General features: G+C 42.4%; 1 pseudogene; it reads left to right on the top strand.

The window, feature by feature from the left end:
- The first annotated feature begins 2,356 nt into the window (after nucleotides 1–2,356).
- Nucleotides 2,357–3,295, top strand: LOC101396902 (olfactory receptor 2F1-like; annotated as a pseudogene).
- Nucleotides 3,296–13,947: the final 10,652 nt, after the last annotated feature.

Here is a 13,947-nt window from a genome sequence, read left to right as displayed (position 1 = left end):
AAACCCCATCTACTTTCTCAAGAAGCAAATGCATTGACTGTTTCTTTGCTTCTACTTTATTATTTCTACACATCTGCCTGACTATTTACATAGTCCGACTCTATGTTTCCAGTTATGGGACTTGATACTCCAGCTTCCTCGAAAACTCTGATAAGGTCATGCTGACTCACTCCCTCTATCCTCCTTCCAGGCTGTTCCTGGAGAGCGAGACCAGGCTGCATTCATCCCTATCACCCCAGCACCTGCCACTGGACCAGGCACTACCCAGAGCTCAGAAAATGTTCACTAAGTCCAGCAAAGTGGAATGAAATTCTCTAATTATCTCAAAAATCAGAGGATAAAGCTATCTATTAATCAAAATAGTTTACCATCATCTGAAAATAGCATAAAAAATTTATTGGAAAAACGTCCTTGATTTCCTGTCTGTAAAATGAAATGGATGGAATACGTGATCTCTATGCTTCCTTTCATTTCTAACATTTTTCATTCTCTTATATAATAACAGGGCCCTTCTGGAGGGAATCTGGATCCGTAACTGTGATTCTCAAAGTGTTGATTCTAGACACTATAGGAGTCTCCAGATTGTAGTAGATCAGAGCTGAGTTACTTCTTCTGCTGATACAAGGACAAAGCTCCCCAGGGCCGTGCTCAGAACCCCAGCCACCAGCTACTTTGCTGTGGCCCTAGAACCCATCTCGAACCCTGAGAACCTAAAGCCACTTTCTATTCTTAGCAGTCTCTGCAGTGACAGCTTCTGGCCACTGCGGAGCCAGGGCTGAGTGGAAAACAAGAAATGCCTGCTCCATCCAGCTTCTCTGCTCTCTCCCTCCACCAATGAAAGCCCAGGCCACTGTTTCCAGCCAGAAGGCATGTGAGTTGGATGATGCTTTTCAATACTGTCGTATTTGATTCTGTGGCTCTGTTCTGGTTTTCTCAGCACTGATGTATTATTGCATTTGTCCTTTGTTTGGCTGGCTCATTTGATTCTCACAGACTTTACCAAGATCCAATTAAAAAAATTTTTTTTATTAGATTCTGTGGCACTGCTGATTTTCTAAACACAAATTCCTAATGTTGAAAGACAGCATTTCCTAGAAGTTGGTTGAAAGCATAGTGGCTCATATACTCAATAAATATTCTTAACAAATGAGTTAATTAATTTACTAATTATTTTATGAGCAGGAAATACTCTTTGAGATTACATTTCTATGAAGAAAAACTGATGGCGTTAGAGAGTGGTCAACATGTTGGAAAGGAGATAACCCAGCACAGTCTTAGCTAAGAAAGGAAAATTCACTCCCTCTGAGAAGATTCAGTGGATTTCAGTCACTTAGTACTCAGTAGTAACATGTGAATATCATTAGTTTCCAAATGCTCTCATTACATCAGTTTGTTAATTATTTATTTAAATAACTGAATAAATGCTCGCCAATTACTATATACGTAGCACATTATTAAGAAGGGAGGCATAACTGCAGCAGTAATTTAGTTACAGCTGCAAATTTAATTAACCAACTAGTAACCTCGTTCTTCTCCTTCATAGCTCTTAGCACAACTATTCTTAATTAATTTTTTGTACTTATTAACGTTTCCCTGATTATATTATAAGAACCAAGGAAGCAGGACTTTTTCTTCTGTCTTCCTGGTTCACAGACAGGTGTCTGATGTCCAGCACAGTCTATGCACAGAGCAAGGGCTTAACAGATATTGGTTTAAAGGATTGAAGTGTCGTCTGGAGTGATAACAACATGAGAGGATTCCTTTCTAGGCAGTGAACTAGACTGGACCCAAGAAGAAATGTGAAGAAACTGAATCCAGACTTTAGGAACAAGACTGAGGAACCTGGGGCACCCCTCTAGGTCTCAAGTGCCTGATTAGAATACTCTACCCACTGCTCCCCGCACTGAAGAGTGCTTCCTTTCCTCCCGAGGCTCTACTGTCCTTCCTTCCTTTCCATTTTCTACCTTCCTTCCTTAGTTTTTCTTTCTCTTTTACTTTCTTTTTTTTGAATACCATTTTTCCTCCCTTTTCTCCACCACTTTTTTCCCTATCTTTTCTTCTGCATTGATAGCTTATCTCCTCTGTAACTAACTGTGCTGGATCCTAGACATAGAAGGATGATCAGAACAAGGACTTTATCCTTGAGAATTTCACAGTCTAGTGTGAACATCCAAATGTCCCTTTCTCCAGTATCTTCATTGCATTGTCCCTGAGCACCTTGGTTAAGGAACTTGAGTAGAGGTGTCCCAATTCCAGCCTCAGTCCTAGTCCAGGGCTTAATCTTAGCCTCCTAAGGTAAGAACATCACTTCTCCCTCCCTGACTTTGCTCCCCCATCAGCCTGACCCACCTCCTCCATGAGGGACAACCTGACCTGGGTGAGTGAGTTTGTCCTAATGGGGCTCTCCAGTGACAGGCAGATCCAGGCTGGACTCTTTGTCCTGTTTGGGGCCGTCTATCTGCTGACCCTGGTTGGCAATGGGCTCATCATCCTCCTGATCGTGCTGGATGCATGACTGCACCTGCCCATGTACTTCTTCCTCTGCAACCTGGCTGTGGTGGACATTGGCTGCACCTCCAGTGGGATCCCCCAGATGCTGGTGCACTTCCTCCTGGAGAAGAAGACCATCTCCTTCACCCGATGTGCAACACAGCTCTTCTTCTCACTGGCCCTGGGGGGCACTGAGTTCCTGGTGCTGGCAGCAATGGCCTATGACCGCTACTTGGCCATCTGTGACCCCCTGCACTATGTGGCAGTGATAGGCCAAGGGCACTGTGCAGCACTGTCATCCGTCTCTTGGCTTGTGGGTCTGGCTAATTCTGCTGTGGAGACGGCGGTCACCATGCGCCTCCCCACCTGTGGGCACCACGTGCTGAACCATGTGTCCTGTGAGACATTGGCACTGGTCAGATTGGCCTGTGTTGACATCACCCTCAACCAGGTGGTCATAGTGGTCTCCACCGTGGTGGTGCTGCTGGTGCCCTGCTGCCTGGTCTCCCTGTCCAACGCCCACATTGTGGCCACCATCCTGCAGATCCGCTCCACCGGGGGACGCCTCAAAGCCTTTGATACCTGTGCCTCCCACCTCACTGTGGTCTCCATGTCTTGTGGGATGGCCTTGGTTACCTACCTGCAGCCCAGCTCCACAGCCTCAGCGGAGCAGGACAAGGTGGTGGTGCTGTTTTATGCTGTGGTGACTCCCATGCTGAATCCACTTATCTACAGTCTGCGGAACAAGGACATGAAGGCTGCTCTGAGTCGAGTTCTGATGAGGAGTTCTGAAGCAAAGCTTTAGTAGTGACTGTGTCACAAGAGGGCCTCATTCTGAAGACAGTGGGCACTGGAGCATGGCCTCTTGCATAATGTCTGTATGTGCATGTCAGTGTGTGCCTGCGCATGTGTGTGTGCACTCATGTGTAAGGGAGCAGGAGGAAGGACCACAATCTGTACTACTATCTTTTGAGGCAATAGAGTGATAAGAGTTCATCTCTAGACTCTATTTTTCGTCCCTGCCTTATTCTAAAAAATGTGAATTACAACTTAGAGATATATACACTCTACAGGCCATCAAATGGAAAAACAAACAGATACCTGCATATATGAATTAGAAAGAAAGATTGAACCATGAGTCAGGAAAGTGTACAAAACTTATGCCAAGAAAGCCTATTTCTTTGCTAAAATCTACAACTATATGTCTAAGCTTTTCTGCAATCAGTGAGAAAAGAGGGGAAGGGAAGTTGTAAGTTACAGAATTTGCTGTGCCCATGGGATCAGACAGGCCTTAGGCCAGAGGTGCAAAGGTCACCCATGTGACTCACACATGGTCCAGCCCAGCTCTATAGGGTGGGGAATTCACCAGGGACTTGGAGCCAAAGTCAGAGTAAGGATGCCTGCAGCCCTGATGAGCAGGACCGGACTATGTGTGAGTCAGGTGGACATCACTCTGCATGTTTCCCTCTCAGACTCGCAGTGGTGGCAAATGACTGGCCAAAAAGTCAAAGTTCAGGATCTCAAAACATATCTTTCCACACAATCAAGTTTAAGAATATCCTCTTGTGAAAGCCGAGGAACGTACTCAGAATTCACGCTTGACTAGAAGATCATGTCACACAAGATCAGAGGTGGGCAGAACTATTCAACAAGGAAAGAATCAGTTTCCCGCTGGTGATAATTTCTCTCCTCTTGTAACAGATAGTTAGTGATTGAGCTCTAAACATCCTAAAATAGAAATAGAGGAGTGATAATTTTATCCAGAAAAATGTTTAAAACAACTTTTCAAAATCAGAATGTAGTTTCTCTTACCTAAGTATTACAGATCTCTGGTTTGTCTTACCCACAAAAAAACATAAAGTGACAACAGACCAACTTATAATCAATCTGTGGAGAAAATGCCAAAAGGATGAGGAGGAGGAAATGGAGTATCTTTTTAAATTCCTAGTAAATTTTTTTTAATTGAGGTAAAAATCACATAACACTTGATTGAAGATTTTAACGATTTTAAAGTGTACAATTCAGTGGCATTTGTATATTCACACTGTTGTGCAACCTCAAGGCTATCTAGTTCCAAACATCCTCATCACGCCAAAAGGACAGCTCCCACCTGTTAAGCAGTCACCTCCCATTCCTCCCTCCTTGCAGGCCCTGACAACTACTACTCTACTTTCTGTCTTGATGGATTTGTCTGTTATGGACATTATATAAATGCAATAGTACAATATGTGACCTTTTGTGTCTGGCTTCTTTCCCTTAGCATATTTTTGAGGTCTATCCATGTTGTAGCACATAGCAGTACTGCATTCCTTTTTTACGGCTGGATAATTTTCCATTATATGGAAATAATCACTTTTTGTTTCCATTCATCAGGCGGTGGAAATTTGTGTTGTTTCTAGCTTTTCACTATTGTGAATAGTGCTATGAACATTCATGTACAAGTTCTTGTTTGAAAACCTGTTTTCAATTATTTTGGGTATATATTCTGGAGTAGAATTGCTGGATCATATGGTAATTCTATGTGTAAGTTTCTGAGGATCTGCCAAACTGTTCTCTACCACAGCTGAACCATTTTACATTCCCACCAGCAATGAATGAGGGTTCCAATTTCTCCACTTCCTCTCAACACTTATGTTCTGTGTCTTTATTATAGCTATCCCAGTAGGTATAAAGTGGTACACTACTGTGGTTTTAATTTGCATGTCCCTAATGACAAATGATGTTGAGCATCTTTCCATGTGCTTGTTGGCCATTTGTAGATCTTCTCTGCAGAGACATCCAGGAAAACATTTTTTCCACTTTTTGTTGAAGACCCACCTCACCTCCCCTCTCTGGAGTGTCAGCTTCCCTCACTCCCTCCCTCAGCCCCTGCCCGCCTCCTTCTCCCCATGGCACCATCAGCAGCCTCCATCTGCCTTCTTCCCCTCCCTGCTCTTTTCCCCCACCACTCCCACTCCCATCTGAGGAGCTCAGACCCATCCCCCAGCCAAAACTCCTTAACTCTCATTTTTAGATCCTTCTCTAACTATTTATTTCTCTTACAAGTCAAAAAATTATCTTTCTTTCTCTATTCCCTCTCAAAGTTTTCTCCCCTAACTAGTGCCTCCATGTGGAGGTGTTTGCCTGCCCTTTGCCCAGTGTCTGCATTTGGTATAGCAGAGAAACCTCAGGAATTCTTCCTCCATAGTTCCGGAGGGAGAACAAATTGCAAGCACATGTAATTTAATACATTTTCCTTTATCCTCATCACGTACCCATGGAACATCTAGCATTGAGCAATGTAATATTCTAGTACACCTTCTAACATAGCCTGGCTACAAAAGGATCACCAAAATCATTGAATGAGCAAACTTTGTGTATGAGATTTTTTTTGATAAAACCAGTAAAAAGTTGGAGAGTGTCAACCAAAAGCAATGATGTTGGTTCTATACTAGTTGAGGTATAATTCTTCTTCATTAAATTATGATGTCGTTAGGACAACAATCTACTGACACCTTCTAATCATAATAATTAAAACATATCTTCTGTATATAAAATAATTCTTTTATTCTCCATGGCAGGAGTGCATACATCTCATTTCTCCAGAGAAGACATCAATTCATTAAGTTACAGTTTAGAAAAAGGGAAGGGAGTCCAAAATATTTTCCTACCCATTGGTTGAATTTTAGAATTTAGAAATGTTTTTTGGCCCTATCTCTTTAAAGAGACATTCCACGTTTTGTTTTGTTTTGTTTTTGTGTGTGTGTGTGTGAGGAAGATTAGCCCGGAGCTAACATCCATTGCCAATCCTCCTCTTTTTGCTGAGCAAGACTGGCCCTGGGCTAACATCCTTGCCCATGTTCTTCTACTTTATATGGGACACTGCCACAGCATGGCTTGACAAGCGGTGCCTTGGTCTGCGACCGGGATCTGAACTTGCAAACCCCTGGCCACCAAAGCAGAGCGTGCGAACTTAACCACTATGCTGCCAGGCCAGCCCCATACACATTCCATCTTTTTAAAGGACAGTTACTAATCAGGAGGAAACATCTGTTTAGTTCCTCAAGAGACCCTTCTGAGTGGAGTCTTTCTTGAGGTGGTATCACAGAGTGGAATCTGTGAAACCATCAATAAGAAGGTTCTACACTGAGCGCCTGGATGAAAGAATAAATTTAAAAAAAAAAAAAAAGCTCCTCAATATGATGCTCCTTCATTCAGTCAGTCCACCAACTCCATATGCCCACCCCTGTTAGAAACTAGGAAGCAGAACCATAAAAAAAAAAAGCAACGACCCTCTACCCTTCAAGTCATTAGTTTGTTAGAAGTCAGAAAAGGGAAGTGGTTGAGCTGGGCTCAGAGGAGGGGTTTTTTCCAACTCGACCTCCACTGCCGAGAAACTAGAGAGTCCAGGTGTGTGGGCTCCAAACTCCCAATAAAGTATGGGGTGGATGGTTCCCTTTTAAGATAAAAAGGATAGGGGTCAGCTGATTTGGTGAACTGGACCTGTGGTCTGCCAGCCTGTCCAAGCTACTTTTATCCTGTTTCCCTGAGTAACTTAGTGGCCGTCCAAAGCCTCCACCCACCCCCAGGAGTAACATCCCAAGCACTACATCTTTGCTGGCTTCCCTCTCCACCCATAAACAAACCTGCCCTACATATCATTCTATCAGATCCTGCTCCCCACTAGTGGCCATGATACCCTCCCGTGCACCCCATGGTTAATAGTGTGATGTAGCAGGAAGAACATGGGATTGTGGTCCTCGGACTCTAGATCCTATTCCAGCAGTGCTCCCAACTGGCGGATTGACCTCATGCAAATCAGTTCTGCTCTCTGAGCCTCAGTTTCCTCATTTGTAAAATGACGAGGTTGAAATGAAGATCCTGAAAGTTCCTTCCAGCTTTCATTCTTTTCAGTGATTCTCATTTTGATTTTTTATTCTCCTCAATGGTGAGAATTTCAGTTGCTATTCTCCACACTCAGAAGCCACATTTGGGGACGAAAGCTTGGTTACTTACTGCACTGACAGAAGAAATAGGCTCTGTGGAAAGCCAGGGGCTCCCATGTCAGGGGCAGGGCTCAGAAACTCAGTTGCTGGGTATTTCCCCACAGCCAGTTTCTGTTCCTATGTTTTCTCCAGTGACACCTTCTGGCCACAGAAGGACTAAAAAGAGGAAGAGAGTAGGTTCCACCTAGTTAGGAGACAGAGGATAGGATCCAGCTGCTCTGCCCTCTTTACCCCCATCCAACAACAAGCCCTTGCTTCAAATCTCGTTAGAAAGACTTGAGTTAATTGTTTTCATTTCCATCTCATCGGATCCTATGGTCCATCTTGCATATCCTTAACATAAATCCTTGTCATTTAGAGAATGTTCTGAAATTTATGAAGAACTTTCTCACACATCACCTCATTTGATACCCACTAGTTCTTCCCTGGGTCTAAGATATTCTAAAACCTTGTTTTTGGACCAGACCTCAGAAAGCTAAGGCTAAGGGGAGACCCAGCACACCAAAAGCAAGATATCCTGGAGGACTTTTTCACTGATTCACAGTGGGATTTGAGGCAAATCATTTAAACCCTCTTGGCCTCAACTTTTTTAAACAAATGAGACATTTAGCCCAAAAGATCTTTCTTCCTCAAAGACTGTTCTAGGTTTATCTCAAAACATATTTCTCTCTTCAAAACTGTGTCTTGAGTCTTCAAAAATAAGGTTGAAATTCCTCTCTAAAGCAATGATTCTCAAATCAGCTTCACATTTTAATTACCTAGAAAACATTAAAAGTTACTAATATATTAATGTCCAGATGTCTCCCACCCAAGATTCTGATTTAATTTCCCTGGAGTTTGTGGGTCTGGCTAATTCAACAGTGGAGACAGTGCTCACCCTGTGCCTGCTCACCTGTGGGCACCACATGCTGCACCACGTAGCCCATGTGCATGTCACAGACACCACGTTGTCAAGGTGGGCTCCAGCATAGCAGTGTAGCTGGTGCCCTGAGCTGAATGCTGGGTGGGAACTCAGTTGCAGAAACAGAAAAATACACAAGAACTCAGAAGCGGAAAGAGGAGGCCTTGCCCTAAGCACAACGAAGCTTGTACCAAGAGATAAAGTATTTATGCAACTGTGCACGTGTGTGTGTGTATTTTGGAAAGATGTACTCTTTGTTTTTGAAGACATAGATAAATAAATGAGGAGTTAAGCTCTGGAATCTTCTAGTAGCACTGGCTTTTTCCCAAAAACATTCAAAAGCAGTTTCCACCAATCAGGAATGTTAAAATGTTTGTTGACTGACTGAACATCAGCATAATTCCCCTAATCACTTTCATCCTTGTCCTTACTGACAACTTCACCATCTTCAGTCTGTCAGTCAAATCCTACATTTAACGAATACCTCCTCTGTGCCCAGCCCTGACTCCCTTCATCACCACAGTTACCATCGCAACTCCCTCCTCCTAAGTGCTGAGAGCATCACAGGGCCTGGGACACTACGTGGGTCTCGGAGAATATCAGTCAGTAAACAGATTCCTGTGAAGCTGCACTGTGTGCAGTGCACTGTGCCAGGTGCTGCAGGAGACACACCAAGTCTAATACGGGGTCCTTCCCCACAACCTGGGGATTATTTGAGAAGATAAGGGGTAAATACCAATAAAGAAATTGCAACATAATCCAACCATGCAAAAAATACAATAAGGCCATATATGGTTAATTGTCAAACATGAGATAGAGATTAAAAGTCCCGTGGAGTTCATGAAATTCTCCCATGAAGGGAAGAACTCCACGTGGTTTGAAAGGAATTAAAGGGAAAGAAAGAATTAAATTGGGCTTCTGAAAATGGTAGAATTTGGACAGGTGAGGGAAGAGAGAGAGACAGATTCATTCTTGGTGAGGGGAAATGACATAAGCCAGGCACAAAGGTAGAAAAAAGTAAAGTCTATTTGGGCAAGAGTGAGCAAACCAGTTTTTTTTTTTTTTTTTTTACAGGGAAAGATTCACCCTGAGCTAACATCTGTTGCTAATCTTCCTCTTTTTTCCTTTTTTTTTCCTCCTCAAAGCCCCACTGCACGGTCATATATCCTAGTTGTAAGCCCTTCCATGTGAGCCACCACCACAGCATGGCAACTGACAGATAGGGGCTGTGGTTCCATGACTGGGAAATGAACTTTGGCAGCCAAAGCAATAAGAGTGCTGAACTTTAACCACTAGGCCATCAGGGCTGGCTGGCAAACCAGTTTTGATAGTGGCTTAACACAAGGTTGACATAAGGGAAGCCATATTGTAGAAAAGAAACCATATTGTAGCTTTGAATGATCTCTGATTCACTAACCTAGCCGGATATGCGCCCTCCAGGAGATATACATGCTCTGTAGATTTTGTGGCTCATCCCAGCTGTGATAAGTTGATAACTTTGTTCTTTTGAGTTCCTTAGGAGTTTGATGACCCCCGAGCAGAAAGTCTATGCTGATAGCCATCATCAATGGCAACTCCATGATCTGGAGTGGTGACTCTGGTTGTTCCTTATAGTTAAACTGGGGATCAAATGTTTTTCTAAACTGTCTGTGTCAGTGATTCAACAACTCCCTCTCTAGAGTCACAGAGGCAAAACAGAGTGACTCTATTTCATTCAATGGTCCCCCTATGCCGACCTCATTCAGCAGGAAGCAGCCAGATAGGCAACTACGGCCCTGTTCCCGTCACCAGCATATGATTATGCGGGGTTATAACTGACAGCGTGGAGTTGGTGCCACTCATGTAAACAGTAATCTTTACTATACATATTAAAGATTTTGTTCTTATTATCTTTAAACTAAATCAGGGTATAGGGCATTGCTCCGGTCTCTGATGCGTAACCAGTAAAACTAAAGATTATCAGGAACTAAGACCGGATGTCTGCCCCACCTGAAGACCAGATTTCTTCCCCGTCTGAAGACCAGATACCCTCCCCACCATGAGACCAAATATCTGCCTGACCTAGAGACCAGATGCCTCCCCAACCCAGAGAGCAGCCTCCTATATAACTGGCCTGTAGTCTTTGTTCTGTAAGATGGTTCTTTTGGACATTAGTCAGCCATCTTCCCCCTTGCTGGCAAGTTGTAATAAAACCCTTTCTCTCCTACCACATTGCCTCTAGACTATTGGCACATCTTGCAGCCAGCAGACAATCCCCCTCTTTGGGTGGTAACAGTTTGGTTAGAGCAAGGATTTCATTCTGAGGCATTATGAGGAGGAGGTAAGGCTGGAAAGAGGGGGTGTTCATAGTAGGGCTTTGAAAACAAGGCCGAGGAATTTGCATTAGAGGCAATGGCCAGATAGCAGAGCTTTTGATGTGGAGAATGGCTCATCAAATATAGTATTCTAGAAGCTGCACCAATTCTTCATCTGCACCAAGCCTGTTAGATAACTGTCACAAAAGTAAATAACACAACTTTTTTCTTCTTTTAGTTTCGACAAACTCTCTATTTCATGCTTCCCTAGAGGGAGTAAGTGAATCAACTATTTATAATTCCACTTCCTCTGATTAGGGGAGACTTCACAGACCAGGTAGAGTTTAAGGTAGGGTTCAAAGACCAAAAGAGTTGGGAAGCTGGAGGATGTAGACCAGATGTTTTCTAGAACATTGGATTACGTTAGAAGTAGAAATGAATGAGCAGATCTGGAAGTTCAGAATTGAACAAAGAGTGTAACTGTGGATAGAGTGCCTTCTGTTTCCCTTTTTTTTTTTTTTATTTTAATGAGAAGATAACCAGACCATCTGAGGAACACCTTTAAACTGAGCAAGATAAACAGAGCTTACTTGGTGTTGTCTATAATGTCACCTCTGACAGTACCCCTGTTTTCTGATCTCGTGCCCCATCTCAAGGGACAACTCCCTAGTTAGATGGGCCCCATCCTGATCAGGGAGCATTTGGAGTTTGTTTTTCTAATATTGACTCACAAAACCAGTCTGAGTCTCACCAAAGGCACTAGCCTGGGAAAGCCTTCAAATCTTTTTTTTATGGAGAATAAATCAATGTTTGAAGCTCAGGGGAGCAAATGTGAGGGTCCAAGGCAGGAACTAAACTAGGAGAGTATTCTAGACTCACTCAGAGACAAGGGAGGGAGCAAATGGGTGTGAGGGAATGTTGCTCTGCAGCCATTCTGAACACATCTGGGAATTCACATGGTAAATGCTCCCTGAGGGCAAGACCTCCCTGCCTTCCCAGGAGGCCACAAATCCAATCTCTTTCCAGAACAAAATCCTCCTCATGCAGCATTCTTTGCTTCACGTGATCACATGACCAGGAATATCACTAGGGTCAGGGGAGCTTAGCCTGGAGCTCATTGACAGGTTTCAGGGTCTATAAGCACCCTGGAAATGGTGTTAAAATGGTATCTCATCCAGTTTTATCACATCCTGAGGGAGTCCCTCTGCAATGCGCCCTCCCCGGAACTCTCTGCCATGTCCTCCTGTTACACACGTTCATAGGCATCTGTGCTTTCCCTCAGAGCACTTTTCCCAATTTGTAAAGACGTGCTCATTTGTATGACTAGACACTTTATTCCCAACTCCCCACAAGACTGTCAACTCCATGGGGAAGAAACTGTCTGTGATGCTCACCACTTCATCCCCAGCACAGTGCACTGTCTACATGGAAGCACTCAAAGAATAATTGTTAAATGAATAAATTCTCAAGCAACCTGGGCCCCTCTAAGAGGTTAAGACACCCTGATTTATATATTGGTTTATATTAATGTGTTTTTAAATTTTACAAAATGTCTTCATAAAACCTTTCATAGCAAGCTGTGATACTTGCCATGGTTGCTAAGACAGGGATTTTAGATAAGCTTTCATGACACCAGACAACTGGACTTTCCACTAGGAAATGCTGCCCAAAGAGGGCAGAGGAACATCTAACACATGGTCAGGAGTCCATCAGTCTAACTGATTTCTCACTGATCTAATCTGATTTCCAACACATTTTCTCAGTTCTTTCATTTCTTCCCTCAATATAACAGTTCATATAGCAACCTTACAGAACATAACAGAGAAATGAAGTTTAAAGATCATAGCTAGGTAATATCTAGTAACCCTCATCATATCCCTAGTATAATTTCCTCTTTTCGCCTTTATATCTTCAAAGAAAAAAAAAAAGAAACTTTTTGCTCGTCTCTTGCCTCCCTCAGCTGATGTCAAAATGCTACTTAAGTGAATTACTTTGTTGGAGTCATGCCATCTAGGTTGCACCTGTCTAGTGAACTCCAGGTACTTCAGCATCTGAATCACTTTTCAGTGATTTGTTATCCACTACAAGTGGACTTTTTTTATCTCAGCCACACATAGCATATTTGCTCTATGTTGCAACTGGAAAAAATTGAAAAAAATTGGGAAAAACAAGGGTCAGAGAAAGAAAAAGAAAAACTGGTCTTTCCTAGTGGCTAGAAAAGTCCTTATTACAATCTGGTTTCTCTACTCTCTTTATACTGATGCAGATACGGGAAAGAACTTCAAAAAATAGTATCGTTGATGTGTTACCATAATTGCTTTTAAGTTATGATGAGTAGTCTTGGTGTCAGGCGTCTACATTACCTGTCTCAATATTTGCAGTTACTCAGAGGTAGTCACACTTACCCAATTTAATGTACCAGGAAACTAAGGCATAAGGGCTCAGTGTACCTAGAAATACACACTACAAGAATGTAGAAGATCTCTATTTTAAAAAATTAAAACACTACTAAAAGTAATAAAAGAAAATCATGAAAAGATGGATAGGAACGCCATATCCTTGAATAGGAAGACTCAATATCATGGATATATACATCTCCTCGTGTTAAATTACATGGTTAACAGGATTCAACTTCATAAAAAAAAGAATAGGAGGGAATTTTTGTTTGGAACCAAGGAAGATTATTCTAAAAACAATACCAAGAAAGTTCTGAAAAAGAAGATTCATGAAAAAGGTCTATTATACTGGTTATTCAAACATCACAAACCTAAAATAGTGAAAATACAGTGGTAGTGGCCAATGCTCACACCAAGGTAGTCAAACAGAATAGAAAGTCTAGAAATGAACATATATATACAGGAATTCAGTAATGATAAAAAGTAGCATTTTAAATCAGTGGAGAAAAATAATTATTCAATAAATAATGTTAAGGCAACAAGCTAATCATCTGGAAATGAATAAAATTTACCCATACATGACATTTTATATCAGAATAAATTTCATAAGCTTCAAATATTTCAATGTAGAAATGAAAGCATAAAAGTACCAGGAGACAACAAATAGGAGGGTGTATTTTTGTTTTCCTGTTTTTGGGGTTTTTTTTTTTTGGTGAGGAAGCCTGGCACTGAGCTAACATCTGGTGTCAATCTTCTTTTTTTTTTTGGCTGAGGAAGATTGACTCTGAGCTAACATCCTTGCCTATCTTCCTCTATTTTGTATGTGGGATGCTGCCACAGCATGGCTTGATGAGCAGTGCATCAGCCCACGCCTGGGATTT

This window comes from Ceratotherium simum, chromosome 1 (genome assembly GCF_057802395.1).
Source record: "Ceratotherium simum simum isolate JZ-2026a chromosome 1, ASM5780239v1, whole genome shotgun sequence".
Classification (NCBI taxonomy): domain Eukaryota; kingdom Metazoa; phylum Chordata; class Mammalia; order Perissodactyla; family Rhinocerotidae; genus Ceratotherium; species Ceratotherium simum.
The sequence above is the reverse complement of the archived record's forward strand: the minus strand, read 5'-3'. Positions and strand labels throughout refer to the sequence as shown.